This window comes from Onychomys torridus, chromosome 14 (genome assembly GCF_903995425.1).
Source record: "Onychomys torridus chromosome 14, mOncTor1.1, whole genome shotgun sequence".
NCBI lineage: Eukaryota > Metazoa > Chordata > Mammalia > Rodentia > Cricetidae > Onychomys > Onychomys torridus.
The window spans coordinates 9,938,768-9,958,391 of NC_050456.1; the positions used below are offsets into that span (position 1 = coordinate 9,938,768).

The 19,624-nt window shown below is 40.9% G+C and overlaps 1 protein-coding gene across 4 annotated transcripts in view; it reads left to right on the top strand.

The window, feature by feature from the left end:
- Dock4 (dedicator of cytokinesis 4) overlaps positions 1-19,624 on the top strand; it is a 406,069-nt gene that overhangs the window by 118,164 nt on the left and 268,281 nt on the right. The gene's annotated exons all lie outside the window — the stretch shown is intronic.

Genomic DNA, 19,624 nt, shown 5'->3' on the forward strand with positions numbered 1-19,624 from the left:
ATCCTGACACTGTTTGGGAGTATTTCTTTGTGTTCATTTCCTAGTGTAAACTAGGGCACCAGATCTTGATGTGAACTTTTAGTTGTTCATTTTAATAAAACTCTTAAGACAGTCCATGGCTTCAGGTAGTCTTCCAGTCTTTGTCTGAGGAATCCGTACATTCGGCTGCTTGGATATTGCCTGCTTCCCTAGGTTCTAAAATTCAATGTGACTCTTAGTCTTTTCCCTCAAGAGTGCATCACTTCCTGTTAACTGTCAGTCACCGATGTCAGCACTCATCTGCTCACTTACTTTTGTGATGCTGGGATCTCTGCACATCTTTGTTCTCCTCTTGTACTGGTTTCTAGAGTGCTCAAATCCACTTCCTGAGATTGCCACTGGAGGATTTTCAGTGTTACGGCTCCCTGCGGAATCTTCATTTCTTCCTCATCCAGCCCACCTTCCACACTGCCTTTACAGTGAACTTGTTCTCACTTAGTTGCTTCAGATCCTTCCGTGGATCACCAGTACTGCAAGAAAGATCAAAACTCCCCTCAAAAGCTGGGTGTGGTGGCACACACCTTTGATCCCAGCACTTAGGAGGCAGAGCCAGGCAGGTCTCTGAGTTTCAGGCCAGCCTGGTCTATATAGTGAGTTCCTGGTCCTCCAGGGCCACATAGTGAGATACTGTCTCCAAAAGAAAACCAAACACAAAGAGAACAACCATCCAACCAGATAGAAACCCCTTCCAGAGAAAGCCTTCTTCCTTAGTTACCCTCAGCTCTGTTCTGTCTTCCGTTTCCATCAAGAGTTTCTAGGTGGGTATCCATTCTCTGCTATACAGCACGGAACTGGCTTGAACTGGCTTTTCTTAGTCTGTGCTCTGGGTTCAGTGTACATTCTGTCTTCTCACAAGCACCATTGACAACCACAGCAGAAGGGAGACCACCTACAAAGAATTTTGTCACTCCCTTTAGTCTGCACGGCAAGTCTGTGAGACAGGCAGCTGCCCTTCCCTCCCATTTATACACAAGGAAAGGTGAGAACAGTTTTCCCTAAAGCCTCGCACAAGAGTTAGAATTGACAGTCAGTGAAATCACTCTTACTGTAAAGCCCTGCCTTTTAATTACGGCACCGTGTGACTTCTCTCAGGAGGCTGAGTATCCCTTGCAGACAAAAATTCCATGTTTAATTATAGTTGCATGAGCTTAAAGTGCTCATGCACTTGAAGTGGACTGAAGCTGGGGATTTTATAATGTATTTAGTTTACATCGTCAATCCAGCTTACGCAGCCAAAGATAACTCATTCTCAGAATAAACATATTGAGCATCATTCATCTGACGGTAAAACTTTGCTTCATTCATTGTCTGGCAGTACTAATAATGTCAAGTGCTTGGCACAGCCAGTCCCTGTTACTGAAGCTACTGCAATATGTTTTAAATGTCAGGCAGTTCACTGCTCTGAAGAGGGGACATTTGGGGAGGAATTAGAAAATAGAAGTTGGGAAATCATCCTAATGATATTATTCATTAGCATGTCTCTTTGAGGTTGTATTTCACTGTTTCAGCTGCTTATTTTTTGTGTTAATTCATCAAAGCAACAATTCCCTGGTGAATCACTTGTAGATAAATGAAGCATATTTGTTTCCATCTGAGCTCTGGAATTCACAAGAAAGATCTTGGGACCATTAGTTGTGCTGCAGTATGAGCACCGTGAGAGTGCAGGGCTGAATGGGACACCACCCTGGTGTACTTGCAAAGCAATCTAAGTTGTTCAGTATCGCTCACCACAAATCACTAACAGTTACATCGCAAGTGACAATAGGCAGCCCGAGTTCGTCCTCATAGGTGGCCGCTGTCCTTTTCCATGGCAGCGACATGATAAGCACTAGAGAGTTCCCAGGGGATTTCAGTGGTAGCTTTTCCAGGCATGTTTTGTACATCCCTGCCCTGAGGAGTTTTTCTTTCCCAGAGGAACTGATGCAAGTGAAAGCTATCAGTTCTAGAAGAGCCGGCAGCAAACTCGTTTCTGCCCGTGTCCTACAAGTCCTGCTGTCTTGAAACAGGCGACAGGCCTAGCATTCTGCCATGTCATTTATATTGTACATTTTTTCCTTCCTCTCAGTACCCAGTGAGAATATAGAAGACTTTCTTTTCTCTCTCGATATATTTTGAGATCCATCAAGACTTAGCTGATGGTACAACTCTGGGAACACCTTTCCTGCGGGCTAATTCCCACACTCCAGTCACCTACCATCCCAAGTCCCAGGTGTCTTCAATCGCTTTGGTCAACAATGTCAAAAGGAGTCTTGACTTTGAGGGCTCCTGACTAATTCTTTAACATTAGGATGTTGGGAGTTGGGTGGTATCATGATAGTTCCCAGTTGAAATCTAGGAGTAGCAATTTATTTATTTAATTTAGTTTGGCCAGGTAAATGTGACTGATCTTTGATTATCATTGTAATAATGTTCACTGGCTGATGGTTGTAAAAGAGGTAAAAGAAGTGTTCTGAAGTCATGTATTAATCCACTGAATGGAGATAGCAGCTTGTTAACTACAAAGAGATGAGTGAAGGTTCTCCATAGGGACAGAACCACACACAAGTGTATGTATATGTTGGTGTGCTTGCAAGTGTGTTTCCATGAGTGTGGAGTGCAGAGGGTGGTGTCGGTGTCTTCCTTCACCTTGTTTTTTGAGATAGACTCTTATATTGAACCTAGAGCTCACCAATTGGGCTAGATGAACTACTAGTTTTTAAATGAACTTTGCCAATCATCAAGTGTACTGGGATTAAATCCTCCTGTATGCTTGACTACTGTCATACTAGGCTAATTGTTAGTCTTTGGCCTGGAGCCCATGACTGAAGCTCCCTAGGGCATCTCTCTAGTCAGTGGAGAAACATTTAGTAGCACAGACTTTCAGGGCCAGTTTGACTGATCCGTTATTTATTGGATGCTCAATGAACCAGACACCAAGCTATATTTTGGCAGTCCAGGGATGACCTGTTATCCTGACTCATGAAGTTCATGTATTACTAAGCAAGAAATTTCAAGTAAACAAAAGTAATTATGGCGAAAGGGGGTAGAACACTCAATAGTACTGTACTTGTCTGTCATGCCCAGAGCTCTGGGGTTGTGTCTTAGCACTTCAAATAATAATAATAATAATAATAATAATAATAATAATAATAATAATTTTAAAAAACAGACAAAACCCAACAACAAAGAACTAATATTTGTGTTTTTAGAAATAATAATGAAAATTGACATCATTGGTTTGAATGAATAGCACTGAGGGAAAATAACTTTAGCCTCTCATAGAAAGACAGTCTCACAATGTTTAGTGTGAGAGGGCCAAGCCCATGAAGAATACATCTATCAGTTAATTTCATGTTGCTATAGTAAATACCTACTAAGAAGACTTCAGGAGGAAGGCGTTTGTTTTGGCTTCTGGGAAGACATGGCAGTATGAGCTTGAGGCAGCCGGTCACATTGCATCCTGAGCCAGGAAGCAGAGAGAAATGAATGCTGTGCTCAGATCATCTTTACCTTTTCATTTAGTCAAGGACCGGATGCCATGTCGGAATTCTGGGTGGATTCTCTTTACAAATAAATCTTTCTATAAACGACATCATACACATGTTTCCAATGGTGACTCTAAATCCCACCAAGTTGAAAGTCAAGATGAACTGTCACAGCACAGGGAAGGGGTCAGGCAGAATGACACACACAGATACCCTAACGCGCCAAGCATGGCATGAGTCATGATTTGAGCTGCCAGTGTCTGCAGTGTGGCTGGGAAGGTCAGAGTGCACAGAGAAATTCAGATGAGGTAAGAGTTCTCTAAGCGGCCCCGCTGGGGGTGGCAGAGCCAGTCCGGACAACCCAAAGAATGCCCTCTGTGCTGCTGTGCCAGGGTGCTAAAGGAGACAGCATGGAGAAAAGTGCAGGAGAAAGGACTTTTCCACACTTCTAAAGACACCTGGTTTTTTGCTTTGTTGGTTTTGTTTGGTTTGGTTTGGGTTTTTGGGGACAGCTGTTTAGCTCTGGCTGTCCTGGAACTCTCTATTTAGACCAGGCTGGCCTCAAATTCACAGTCATCTGCCTCTGCTGGGAGTAATAGTGTGTATCACCACTTTCTAATACATTTCCAGATGGCAGTATTTTTTCTGTGTTCTCTGACAGTCCACCATTTTTACATAATAGTAAATTGTGTCTCTTTGTTTCCAAATTTACTCTTTGTATAAGGAGGCCAGTGAGGTTTACTGTGGGTCCACCTTAGTAGCCTCATTTTAAATTAATTGGGTGTGTAAAGGCTTTACCATCAAATGTTACATTCTGAGGTTCTGGGGGATTTAGACTTCAAGATATGTATTTAATGGTATACATTTTAGATCTAATATCGTTCTTCTCATACTTCTTCCCACTCATTATAGTTTCTAGTCTAACAAGACAAAGCCTGTATTGTTTACTTGTTCTTGTGGCCAAGTGGAAAACTCGAGTACATAAATTATTATTATTAGAGCAACCCTAAACACAGAGTGGTATGGTCTTCATAGATTCCAGTGCCAATGAGGGGAGGAGCTGGCTTTGGGAAGGCTTGCTCCGCTGATCAGGCTTTTTAGCAGCTTTCTTTCCTAGAGTCCCGTGTGAGAACTAGGGTTCTCTAGTGCAGACAATAGGTTCCACCCTTGCCAGCTTAAGTGGGATTTATTGTGAGACATTAGCTGGTTTATAGTGTCTTTGAAAGGTTGCAGAAACATGCTGTAGGCTAGGTTTTCCATGAACATTTCCTAGAACCACCCCCACAGGATTAGCCTGACAAGAGAGTTGCTGCTGCTGCCGCCACCACCGCAGCTGCTACCAACCCCCCCCCCCCCCCCAGCCACAGGGCCTTCCTACCAGCTGTGCAGCAGTTTCCACACTCTGTCTCCCAGATCCATGTCCCTGCCATCACCTATGTTTGCAATGTAGATGCCCAGGTTCCACGAGGTCAAATCCAAATGTGCCAGGCTGCACAGTAGCTGCAAGGGAAGGCTGGAAAGGATTGGCAGAGCTGCCACAGACAGTTTCTACCTCTAACAAAAAGAAAAACAAAGATTTGCAGTACCCGCCAGTGTCACATGAGGGATGTTCAAGATACTCTCAACCTTTTCTATCGGCCAGGCCTACCTTGTCAAAAAAAAAATGGGGTCTCTTTTCAGTGTCATGTCTGAGAAGGTGCTAAGATGCAGAGATCAAGATGAGACACTGAGAAATCTATGCAACCCATCAGTAGATGCCCCGCCACTTTATTGTGGTGTACTGTATGAGCAAAGCATGGTAGAAGGCTGTGAAAGAAGGGACGGTGTGGTGTGTACAAAGTACAACTGTGTCTTCTTCCTGATCTCCGGGGCTCCTGTCTTGAAGCTCCTCTTGAACTAGTCTTTTCCTGTTTGGTTGGTCAGACTGGAAGATTCTGTAGCTATCTTTTCCACTGTGGTTATTTTAAGCTGGGGGCATTCTGTGTGCTTGTGTCTTAAGGTGGACTCCTCTGTCTTTTGGGAGTGAGGAGCTATGTGTAGGAGTATACGCATTGATGAATCACTTGATGAAGTACAGGAAATGAAAAACTTTTGTGCTATCAAGAGAGACATAGAAAAATCAGGCTGTATAGTTCTATTATGCATGAATTTGTAGATAAAATTGTTTAGTTATCTCTCAGCTGAGTTCTCTTGTTTTATTACTCTTTTGGTGCTGGGAAAATATCAGGACCAACATTATTAGCACATCTTGTTGGCCATTCATTACTGTATATTCAACAAGAGATACTGTATAAAACACCAGCTGAATGGATTAACTTGGACAACTATCTTCCCTTTGGGTTATACAATTTAAGAAATTAACTGGGAGGTGATAGTGCATGCCTTTAATCCCAGCACTGAAGAGGCAGAGGCAGGCGGATCTCTGTGAATTTGAGGCCACCCTGATCTACAAATCGAGTTCCTGGACAGCCAGAGCTGTTGCACATAAAAACCTTGTCATGAAAAACAAAGCAAAAATTAAGAAATTATTATTATTTTATAACTTAAGATGAAACTATCGCCTCAAATTGATGAAAATTTAGAGTTCTTTTTCTCCATAACTTGGAATACAGTTTTCTCTTTTAAAACCTATTTGGATTTACACAAAGTGAAGTTGGATGGGAAGGAGAGCTATTTGTTATGTTCCTCTTTTTACTCATGTAAATCTGACACTTAAAAAAATACACACTTGGTGAAAGAAAAGATGGTTGTGATTATCAGTGTTATTACCAGGATATAATAATGATGGTTGGAGCACGTCTTCTAGAAGTGTTTATTAATTCACTGGATTGAAGGGAGGATTGACTGAAGGAAGGATGGATTGAAGGGAGAATGGATGGATGGATGGATGGATGGATGGAGGGAGGGAGGGAGGGAGGGAATGGTGATGGGTGAATGGGATGGTGGGAAGGATGGATGGATGGATGGATAGAGGGGGAGGGAGGGAGGGGAGGGAGTGAATGGTGATGGGTGAATGGGATGGTGGGAAGGATGGATGGATGGATGGATGGAGGGAGGGAGGGAGGGAGGGAATGGTGATGGGTGAATGGGATGGTGGGAAGGATGGATGGATGGAGGGAGGGAGGGAATGGTGATGGGTGAATGGGATGGTGGGAAGGATGGATGGATGGATGGATGGATGGATGGATGGATGGAGGGAATGGTGATGGGTGAATGGGATGGTGGGAAGGATGGATGGATGGAGGGAGGGAGGGAATGGTGATGGGTGAATGGGATGGTGGGAAGGATGGATGGATGGATGGAGGGAGGGAGGGAGGGAGGGAGGGAGGGAATGGTGATGGGTGAATGGGATGGTGGGAAGGATGGATAGATGGATGGATGGAGGGAGGGAGGGAGGGAGGGAGGGAGGGAGTGAATGGTGATGGGTGAATGGGATGGTGGGAAGGATGGATGGATGGATGGATGGATGGATGGATGGATGGATGGAATGGTGATGGGTGAATGGGATGGTGGGAAGGATGGATAGATGGATGGAGGGAGGGAGGGAGGGAGGGAGGGAGGGAATGGTGATGAGTGAATGGGATGGTGGGAAGGATGGATGGATAGATGGATGGATGGATGGAGGGGAGGGAGGGAGGGAGGGAGGGAGGGAGGGAATGGTGATGGGTGAATGGGATGGTGGGAAGGATGGATGGATGGAGGGAGGGAGGGAGGGAGGGAGGGAATGGTGATGGGTGAATGGGATGGTGGGAAGGATGGATGGGCGACAAAAACACCTTGGAGTTTGTGCCCCATTACACAACCTTCCTCTGTGTATGCTGTATAATTGCACCTACTGCATGGTTCTGTTGAGAATGAAATAAGATAATGTGTGCTCTAAGGACGACAGAATGCTGACCTGGCTTGAGTTTGTTATCACTAAAGCTCTCCAGCGCCACTACCATTGTCACTTTACTCCTACCTGAGAGAGTCCCAGTGTAGATTAACATAACAAACACTCTGGGAACTTCTCCAGAGAAGAAACCTGTTGACATTTAAAATAATCACGTACACCTTCTTGCTTGTGTGGAACATTATTAACAACTTCCCAGAATGTGATTCCACGAAATAGAATTCGGGAAAGGCTGGTATGAATCAGTTACAATTATAATTCTTTTCAAAGGAAACCAATTGATTTTTTTTTTTTAAGACTGCCTGAGACACCTTATAAAGCAATTGCTGTGTGTGCTAACCCTTATTCTGTGTTAGATGGAAGGCTTGTGTAGGAGACAGCAGGAAGGCTTTCATGAGGTAATATCCCTGGGCATGTCCTAGTTCCTTGTGAATGGGAGCTGGTACTTTTCCAATGTGGCTCTTCTCCTGCTGATTGTGTATATTAGTGTATTGAATTCATGAGGACTGCTTTCTGATGTGCCCACCTGTGATGTCCTTCAGAGCTAGGCAGGCCTCTGGGGCAGAAGACAGCAGTTTTCCAGAGTATTTGCATTCAAATACTGGCCTTCAGTGTGTTGAGTCCAGAGTTCAACCAAAGTGTCCATTACTACAAATGCAGATTTACATGTGCAATCATTGTCTCTTTGTGGGAAAGGCACTTGAAGATGGAGAGAAGAGTTTTTCAATTCCATCGTTTCCACTTTATGTTAAGAAATACACATCATGTGAAATAAAGAAATGTAAAAAGTGAAAAGCAGACTTGTGCACATGTATATACATACATGCATGTACACATGTGCACACACACACATACACACACACACACACACACACACACACACACACACACACCACGCACCCACAAAAGTGAAAAGGGATAAAATAGGACACCAGGAATTAACAGTTATTCCTTACAGTTTTCTTTGTTTGGTATTTTGCAAACTAACATGCAGTGTGACATCTGAACCATTTTGAAGTGTACGATTCAGTGGTGTTAAATTCAGATGTCCCCACCATCCAGGTTTTCTCCTCTTGCAAAAGTGACAATTCTTACCAGTTAAATAACTTCCTGCTCTTCTGCCCTCTGACCAGGCAGCCATTGGTTGCTTGAATCTTTAATCGGTCTTTTCATAAAAATCCCGGAACCAGATATTGGATAAATGCTGAAAGATCAGAGAGACAAGCCACCTCTCACCTCTAGGACTCCTCAGCCTAAAAAGCCTTCAGTTCCTGTCTCTTCATGCCTTATATACCTTTCTCAGCCCAGGTATCACTTCCTGGAATTAAAGGCATGTGTGCTTCCCAGTACTGGGATTAAAGGTGTGTGCCACCACTGCCTGGCTCTGTTTCTCTCCTAGACTAAGTCAATGTCCTGTAGTCCAGGGTGGCTTCGAACTCACAGAGATCCAGATGGAATTCTGCCTCCCGAGTGCTAGGGTTAAAGATGTGTGCCACCACTGCCTGACCTCTGTGTTTAATCTAGTGGCTTGTTCTGTCCTCTGATCTTCAGGCAGATTTTATTAGGGTACACAATATATCACCACAGCTGCTCTTTGACTTTTTGTCTCTGAGGATTTGACTACCCCACCCCCCTTGTGTAAGTCGACTCATACAGTCTGAAGGGCTTATTTCCATAACTTTCCTACATGGTGTACATGTCAGAATTTTTCTTTTTAAAGGCTGAATAATAATTCCCTTGGGTGTGTGGATGACATTTTGCTTATCCATTCATCTGTTGATAGACAACCTTGCATAATGGTGCTGTGAGCATGGGTGTACACTGATCTCTTTGAAACTCTGCTTTCAATTCCTAAATGGAACTGCTGGACTACATGGTGATTTTATTTTTCAAAATTTCAAGGTGCTGCCACGTTCCTTTCCATGGCAGTTTGTATAATTTCAGCATCCCATCAATAGTTCACCTCCCATATCCTGACTAGTATTTGTTGCCTTTGGGGTACTAACTGTCTTAATGGAGGTGGGATGATGTCCCATTGCCACACTGGTTAGCATTTTCCTAAAATGCTAAACTCTGCCATTTTTTTTCTTAGATTTTTTTCCCTTTGACCTTAAAAAGGCTTAAAAAACTGGAATGAATGTACATCCATTCTTTTTCTCTTCAAGGTGCTGGGTGGAGTTAGTTGCTCTCTGAAGGATTTAGCAGCCCTTTGTGGAATGAGCTTTTTCTTTGCCTAACTGTACAGTCCCTATGTAAATTGTCAAGCTTGTGATGTTCCTGCTCTGAACATGCCTGTTCTTCTAGGTACCATCTTGGATATGTTCTTAATTGTTACTGAGATACTAAAGTTCTCTCAATTTTTCTTGTAAATTTGTTTTAAATGTTTTTTGTTGTCTTTTACATGTAGCATCTTTGGAATTCCTGTCCTGGTTTGAATCTGAAGTGTCCTTTGCAGGCTCCTGTTCTGAATGCTGTTCCCTGGAGGGTGGTGCTGTCTGGGCAGGCGGGGCCTAGCAGGCAGAAGTAGGAGGGTGAGTGAGGATTGTCCCCCCACCCCCACCCCGTGTGGGGCCCATTTCCCCTTTTCCCTAGTCCATCTTGACGTGAATAGCTTCTGTCTCATGTCCCTTCCACTAAGGATGGAGCCGCTCCCCACTGTGATGAACTGAACGCCTCCAAATCTGTGAAGTGGAATAAGTTTTCTTTTCTTAAGGTGTTTTTGTCTGAAATTGCCTAATACATTTGGTATGGATTTTGAGAAAAATAGTTGTTTTTTTTGTATGTGCATAATGAGAATGGTTAATGAATGCATGCTGCTTGGAAAGGAAGAATTCTCAAATAAGCAAAACCATTGGAAAATGCTTCTGTAAAGGTTTATGAATACTCCGTGGCTTTCCTTCTGTTTTTCCTTTTGATATGATTGTCTGAAGTCATAAATCAATTTTTTATTACTAAAAAGATTATTGAAGTAGTCAATTGAGAATTGTTAAAGACACAGATTTTGATAGTAAGGGCTGTTTGTCTAGACTTCATAAATTATTATAACATGGGTTGCTGAGATACTTGTAATTAAGTGAAAAAAACGTAAGAAAATTATCATACCTTCAATAGATGAGAAAGTGTAGACTTGTGAATTTCTGCAATCGTGATTTTATATTCATTGCATTAAAAAATTCTCAAATAGTCTGATTTTATAAATATGAAAATATTACATGGGGTCTAAAAGGGTTGTGTGTTGTGCTTTTGTTTGCCTTTGGATGTCTTGGGTGGCTAAACACAATGGGACTCCTAAAGTTTTCTGAAATTTAGGCTGGATCAGAGTAGGAAGCCCCAGATGTCCTTTGAGGGGAGTTGAACAGTTCACTTAAATCAGTTTCTTCTCCAGTATTGACCTATGACCTGGGAAGAGCTCCCTCCTCCCCCTAAATTCCATGAACTATGTCTCTCTGCCCTCACTTTCTGGTTTGTAAAAGACCAAATTCTGGGGCAGTGTAATGGTAGAGATGTGGGAAGAAGAAGTAGGCTTTGGTTTACTTTATTTTGTGTTCTTTAGAGTCCCATTAAACCCACCCTCAGTTTTTTGTTTTTGTTTTTTCTTGTTTGTTTTCCCTGTTAATCTCTTCTATCTGCTCCCCCCCCCCCTCACTTCATTGTCTCCTGACTGATCATCTGGCCCTGACCAACAGCTAAACCACAGTTAAGGCTTTGGTCTCAATGAGGCACTGACAATTGGCTCCATGTGGCCTTTGCTCCAGGGACTCAATAGTTAATACATTCATGGCTGAGTTAATAAAACAGGGAGCAGGTGACAAATTTAGTCTATAGAAACTGCTTGCAGGAGAGTGGGCATTGGAAAGAACTGAGAAGATATCAGGGATTCTCATCAAACAAGGTGATTTAGATGAAAGGTCACAAATTAAATTTAATGTGAATTATGCAAAAGTAATTCACATTAAAAAATTTAGGCACATTATCTTATGCCATTGCTTTGTAGTGCTTTTGAGTCTTTCTTGGAGTAAAAAGGGTGATATTTGCTGTCCCTTATAGCAGATGTTTTAAAGGTTTATGAGATTATATACTTATCAAGATCTGTGCGTCATAAGACTCATTTACCTTGGCAGAGAAAAGGTACAGAAGTATTAGGGAGAGAGAGAAGAACAGAGCTAAGTAAGGTGCCCATCATCTTTATGAGATTGTGTTCTGTCCAAGTATGTATGTGAGAATTTTCCAAACATCTCCTTTGTACAATTCCTAAAACCAGCAAAATTCCATTGCCAGAAAATGGAAATATGCTTTTTCAGTTTATGTATTTTATTCAAAATCTGTATCATAGAATGAGGTAAATCAAAATGAATTCACTTAACTTTTTATTAGTGACATAAAACTTCTAATCAAATAAGCAATGTTGATTAAATATGCTTAATAATTTAAACCTAAGCAAACGTCTTTGAGATAGATCCAACAGTTCCGTTCCAATGACCTTATATTTGGCTTCATTGTTATTATCATTTGTATACATAAGTCAGAACAATTTTAAAGTATGAAATTTGACTTTTAACTTAGATCATTTTGATTTTTCAAATGATATCAGCTGATATCTAACAGTTGATATCTAGCACACATGACATGGTTAGAACTGGATTCTTCATCAATTATAATAGATATTTCAAATAATCTTGATCATTTTTCTTCTACATAATTTATTATGTTGTCTCTCTTTTATATCTGATTAAGTGCTCAGCTTTTACCAATAACATATGGGTGCTAAAAACATCTGAGTGTCACATTTACGATCTTGTTTGTGTATGCTTACATATTGATGTTATCTGGGGTCCACATTTCCTGCTGGGGAGTTTTTAAAGTCTTTGCCCTGTTTTGTAAATGAGTTTAGTTAATGGAGATAACCTTGTTTGGAAATCCATGCAGCTAAGCCCCGTGTGCTGTGGGTGAACTCTTCCAGGTGTGCTGTGGATGAACTCTTCCAGGTGTGCTGTGGGTGAACTCTTCCAGGTGTGCTGTGGGAGAACTCCTCTTCCAGGTGTGCTGTGGGTGAACTCCTCTTCCAGGTGTGCTGTGGGTGAACTCTTCTTCCAGGTGTGCTGTGGGTGAACTCTCTTCCCTGGGTGATTGACTCTGCCCTTCTCTGAGTCCTTCACATTGACATAGCATGCAATGAAAGCCATATACAGGGGAGAATTTATACAGTAAACAGTTGAGAGAGAAAAAAATATTTTTAGACTTAATATATTAAATGTTTTTTTTAAACAATTATTTATGTGTGTTTGTGTCTATGTGTGTGTGTGCATGACTTTGCCATGGTGGGCGTGTGGAGGTCAAAGGACAGCACACAAAAGTCAGTTGTCTCTTTTCCCACTGTGGATCTTGGGGGTCAGACTTGGCATTAGACTTGGCAGTAAAGGCCTTTACCTCTGCACCTGGTAAAGATACTTTGAATACCTGAAATATTTATTTACAATTATGGGTATTTCACATTCGTAAGTATATAGTTCTTTATACAGAGAAATTCTAGTGTTTTTCTTATACCTCTGAGACTCATTCTATGGATATAATTCTATCAGTGATGGTCACATTGTTACTGATGGTGTAGTTCAGTGGTTGATCAAACTGAGTTTGATCACTTCAAAAATGAATGAGTAGATAGGAAGGGAAGGAGGGAAGAGAGACAAGAAGGAAGGAAGACAGGAAATAGAGCAGTAAGAAAGCCACATGTTTTCCTGTGCAATATTTCCTCGAGAGGTTGTTTATGTAAACCCTAGGGTGCCTGCTCATCCAGAAGAGCAGTGGAGGAGCAGCCACTGGCTTGTTCTTCCCTGCCCTGGCCCACTCCTCCTGTACATCCTGTTCTTTCAAGCATGGCTAAGAGGGCGGTTTGATTCTAGGGAGGGAAAATTGTGCTCTGAGCTTGGGATCAAGGGCATTCTACTTGTCCCCCAGTAGCCCTTAGCTTATCTTTGGGCCATGGAATGCTGATCAATGCCCGTATTTCTCTCAATTCCGTTCTTTAGCAAATATTTAAAGGCAGATCTGTCTCTGTTTGCAATATGTAGAAATGCATAGAATGTATTTGTTACTCCAGGCCTTCTTTAGCTCCACTGACTTTTATGTGTATGTGCTTTGCTTCATATTCCTTTAATTGTTATTTCCTTTTTAAATTAAAAATGTTAAACTTAATTTCCTATATTAAATGTATCTTAAATGAATTATTTTTGGAATGAGTACAAGGTCTTTAAAAATAGAGCCTGATATGTTTTATTATCATTCATAAATTAATATGGTTTTCTAGAAATAAATGAAAAATAAGTTAATAAGTTAGTGAATGACTTACCCTTAATTACAAGGATTTGAGACTAGAGGTTAATAAATTTAGTGTTAATGAAAAACCGTTATTTCTCCCCATCAGAACTGAAAAACCCATAATTATATTTCATTATGTTGTAGGTTTGAGGGGTTAGCAATTTCCGCTCTGGAGCTTCATTTAGAAAAGAAACATCAGGACTTCTGATTCTAAGTCAAAGTCAGTTAATACAGTCATGATTTGAAATTGATTTTAGCCCTATGGTCAGGATTTTAATGATGGGATCTATGGGGAAGGGAGGTTATTTTCTCCAAAATTTGGTGTCAGTCATGGTAATGATACATAGAAATTCACAGAGGTATATGATGCTAAATCTCACCTGAAAAGCACTATTAAGAAACTTTTATCCAAGAAAACATGGCTTTCTAGTTCCAAGCGCACTGCTGAATAAGTCATTGTTTTGTGAGCCAGTTCTGCAGTGGGATATGTGTTCTCTCTGCCTCTGCCAAGTGCTGCCTAGGTCAGACACACACAGAGACGTCACACAATGGGACCTGAGACCCGAGGACCACCCGTACATGTCCGAGTCTCTCCGAGCATGTCAGTTTTCATCTGCATTTGGCAGCTCATGCCTCTGCCATTTCCTGTAGGATTGAGTTAGACCTCTGCTGGGCTCACTGGGTGAGGGTGGCGACATTGATAAGGATGACTCCTCTGCAGGTGCTGATATTTGGGCCAGTTTTGTAGATCTGATAATACCATGTGGTCCACTGGGTAGGAAAGCAAGCACTATTGCAAGTACCTTTCAAAAAAAAAAAAATCTCAAGTCTTATTGATGTTGAACATTGACAGATATTTGCAAATATCTATTTACATTTACTTGTTTCCTTAATTATTATATTATTATCACTATGCTTTGTAACACTTTATAACTAAGCTGGATGACACCTTCATGGGGTTATGAAGAGTTGCTGATACTTTGCTTTCAGAGAAGGAACAGATTTACATCTAAAACTCCATAGAAACAACAATCAGAAGGTAGGGGTGAGTGACATGGCTTTTTTGTTTTGTTTTGTTTTAATAAAAAAGTCTTGGTAGAGATGCGCATACCAGTGAGCCATGAAGTATGGTTGGCATAGGTGGCTTTTGCTTGCGTGTGGTTTAGTGTTGTGGCATGGTCTGCTGCCCCGAAGGCTGTGCTACCTTCCTGTCCTTCCCCTGAACTTCAAACCTTTGAACCTGATCTGAGGAGCAGGATATAAACAGCACCCTGGGGTCTTGCATGTGGCCAAATATTGTACTATAATTAGTAAGCTTTATGACCTGCCATAACCTTTCCTGAGTGATGCCTGGACAGAAAGAGTAAGTGCTTTTATTAGTTAAGAGAATTGAGCCACATTGTATTTGAGCTCTTTGAAGTAATAATAATTAAAATGAATAAATACTGGGTAGAGCGAAATACAACATTTAACTGACTTCCCATTTTTTAAAATCTTGTGAGTTTGATAAATTAGAAGCAGAACTAAAAATGAAAGCATATGAGTGTTCTGTCAATTTCAAAACAAATTAACTTTGTATTTGATGTGAATTATACAAATTTTCTTGTAAAGCTAAAATGAGAATGTTGAAAAGAGGAATTGAGGGCAATATAATGATTATACTGGGGAGGGATGTGGTTAAATGCAGGAACATATCAAAGAAGGGTGGTAGGTGAGGGCGGGATACACAAGCCCATCTGCTTCCAGCTTTCCTGTGGGTAGATGGGTGTGTAAGGAGGAAGCCGCAGAGATTTCTGGATTACAGTTCAGGGCTGTGTCAGTGGCATTATAAAAGAACGTGGAGATCCAGGTGGCACATGGGTGTTCAGGAAGCAGTCCGACTCAGCAAAGGCCTGGGCATCCCTTCCTGAACTAGCCCAAGTGTGTGAGTCTGCAAGAAACCCAACACTAGACATCTGTGATATATTATTTGCCTGAAAGAAGAGGAAACAGAAAGGAATGTTGAATGAAGGCCTGGAATTTTACCAGATACAATGTTACTTGTATTTTATATGGCTTTCTGTAAGAGTTTTAGGATTCAGTTATTAAAAGATTGTGTGTGTGTGTGTGTGTGTGTGTGTGTGTGTGTGTGTGTGTCTGTCTGTCTGTCTGTATGCATATGTTTGCATGTATACATGTGCATAACTAGTTATGTATATCTCAATATATAAATACCTAGAAACATAGATCTATAAAACCAGGTAGCTACCTAACTAGCTATTTATTTTAGTCTTTTTAGAAAGCTTTTACTTAAATATAAATTTTCTAGGAAATAAATTAGAATAGTCTTGGGAAGATTTAAGAGTATTTTCCCTTGTGGTTTTTTTTTTAAATGCTAGAATATTTTTCATAGTCATATAAGATCATCTTGTATTGTAATATTGTGTCATTTGAGTAACTACAAAGATTCTTTTCCCCATGTTCATGAGCTTTTATAGAAAAAATATTTGCAGTCAAGAGCGAATTACATTTTTCATTATTAGAAAATGTCATTCTTTCCTCTGATCTCTTTTTGACCTATTAATGGCTTCTCTGAAATGACTGTAATCATTTTTAGATATCTCATTGCAGAAATTAGCACTGGAGTATCACCTACACCCTTCAGTCTGGCTTGCTTTTCTTCTCATCAATAAAGGCATTTGAAAGGAACCTGTAATTTAGTGTCATCAATAAATCTTTGACTAAAAACTGTGTAGATATGTGAAGGCTTTTCATAACACTCAGCCACTAATGTACCTGCCATGGGACTTTGTTTCTTTAGTGTCCCACCCACTCTCCATGTGAGCAAATCCTTGTATTGGTCAATAATGGTACATGGGTTGATGGGATAGTTATGAGTGATTTACCCATTTTTTTTTTTTTTTTTATGATTGTGCTCACTTTTAGGACTATGTGCCTGATAGGCTGTATTGCCAGATCACAAAATAATTGCATAATTCATTGATTAGTCCATATAAAATGATCATTTAAAACTGCCAATGTTAAAATGTTAAACTAGACAATTTCACAGCATAAAACATGCTGTATACTTTTAGACCCACAAAAATAGCAAAACCCAAAATCAGCAACTTTCTTAATGCTGAAGATTGAGGATGTGGTTTGGCAGCTAGATGTGGTTTGGCAGCTAGAGTTCTTCCTTTCCACTGACTGTCCCCTGAATTCCAACACATATATGACTGGGAGATTAGGGAGGTGGCTTAGTGGTTAAGAGCACTGGATGCTCTTCCAGAGGACCCAGGTTCAATTCCCAGTACTCACATGGCTGCTCACAAATTCCTTAACTCATGTTCTTGGGTTTTTGATGCTCTTACCTGGCCTTCACAGGAACCATGCATGTACGTGGAATACAGACATGCATGCAAGACAACCACCCATGCACATAAACACTGATAAAGTTGTAAAAATTAAAGATATGTTATTAGGACTTCTGTTGAGACATTTGTGCCAATGACTACCTTTAATCTTTCTATGTAGATCATTGTTTGACAGTATAAAGGGCTAACTGAGATCAAATCCCTGAAGTATTTCTTGATTAGTACAGTGTTCATTTAATGTAAATGGATTAGGCAGGTACTGCAAAGGTTGTTGGGTGAACAAATACCATACTTAGGAGCTCGTTTGAAATCAAGAGAATGAGTGCAGAGACCTTAGATGGAATAAAAATGTAACTTTCACTACAGCCTACAGGAAGGTTTCTTTTATCTGAGTGAAAGGCCTCTCTCCAAATGAAGCTAGACCAGTGTTTTAAAGTCTTCTGGCAGAGGCATCTTTAAATTCTGGGGGAAGCTCTCCACATTGTCTGTGATGCTGAATTCCTTGTTTCAGAGAGACTCTCTCCAGAGACATGGGGAGGGGAGGGACATGCGAGTTGTCAGTGTCTGCTTCGTACTGTCAATAGGCCAGGTGTTGAAGCAGAGCCTCTTACATCTCCATCTTTGCTACCTAGCTTGGTTGTACCTGTAGTATGAGCTAAGAAACGAGGCCTTGAGGGATTTTCTCATGGGACCTGGCTATAAAATTAGTAATGAACCTGTGATTGTTTGAATGAGAAAATCAGCCAGAGCCTCAGGCTTCTGAACACTTGTTTCCCAGGCAGCGGTGATATTCGGGGAGGTCTAGGTGGTGCAGCCTTGCTGAAGGAAATTGTCTCTGAGGGGCTAGCTTTAAGATGAGGAGCCTATACCTCTTCCAAATCCCTCTCTTTACTTCCTGCTTGCATTGAGATAGGTGCTTCCTGCTCCTCCCACCACACCTTTGCTACCATGCCTCTGCACCATGACAGACTGAGTTCCCCTGGATAAATAACCACCTCCTCCCTAAGCTTCCTCTGTTCACAGTGTTTTACCCCAGCAATAGAAAAATAACTAAGACAGGCTTTTCCAGGGTGTGTATCAGAGCCATCCGCCTGATAAAAACACCTTCTACCACTGAGCCAACTCCACCCCATTATACTTCCAGCACCCTTTCCACCAGCACACAGATCCAATATAGCTGTAATTAGACAGATTTTAGAGCTGTTACTTGATATAAAAATGCTTGGGATTGTTAGGTCTTCTTGACTGACTATTTATTATTATGTAATGATCTTTGCCCATACTGGTAGTTGGTTGTCTAAAATTTGCTTTACTGATATTAATAATGCTTTCTTTTGGTTAATATTACCATGTTAAATTCACTTGTCTTTCATATGCAATATACATTTCTTATAGAGAGCATATATTTGGGCTTTTCATTTTATATCAGTATGCCAATTCCTGGCTTTAATTGTGGTCTGTAGACTCATTTCCATATAATATGATTATCAATGATTATATTAAAGTTTTTTTTTTACATTTGTTTGTGTGTGTATGTGTGCATGCATGTGCACAAAGACTTACCATTGGTGTATGAGTGGTGGTCAGAGGACAATTTACAGGAGTTGATTCTTTCCTTATGCCGTGTGGATCCCAAGGATCCAACTCAGGTTGTCAGTTTGGGCAAGTGCCCTTACCCACTGAGACATTTCAGTTAGGTTTTTCCATCTGCTGTGACCCCCACATCTCTCTCTCTCTTTCTCTCTCTCTCTCTCTCTTCGCCCCCCCTCTCTCTGTGTGTGTACATACTTATGTACATGAGTACATGTGTGACCTGGTATAAATATTTGAGGTTAAAGAATAACCTCAACCTGTTCAATATTATATGGGTTCTAGAGGTTTGAACTTAGGTTTTCAATTTTGCATGGCAAGGGATTTACACACTGAGCCATTATATTCTCACAGCTTATTTTCATATCTTGAAATTTGGTTTAAGTCTATCTGTTTTTTTAAAAAGATTTATTTATTTATTATGTATACAGAAGAGGGCGCCAGATCTCATTACAGCCACCATGTGGGTGCTGGGAATTGAACTCAGGACCTCTGAAAGAGCAGTCGGTGCTCTTAACCTCTGAGCCATCTCTCCAGCCCCTATCTGGTTTTATTATGTAATATTTCTCCTTAACTTCTTGAACAAATAGAATAAAACTGCTGTTCCAACATTTATTTCTGTATGTGTTCATGTGTTCACAGGAGTGTGTTGGGAGGATGTGCATGTACCTGTGTGCAGATGTTCATGTATATGTATGTATGTGAACATACGTAGAGGCCAGAGAACAACCTCAACTGTTGTTTCCTATCCAAGTTACCCTAAGAATCAACCTGTCTGAGGCTCCCTAGGGTTGGTGCTATTCTGTATTAGTTCTGAATCACTTAAGGTAGTTGATTTCCTCTACATTGTTTTCTGTGAATTTGCATATCTGGGATTCTTTATTGCATGCCAGGGGATGTTTTCAAGGATGCATATTTGAATTTCTTTAAGTATCTGTAACTTCCTACTAAGAGGAGGTTAAGCAGTTTGA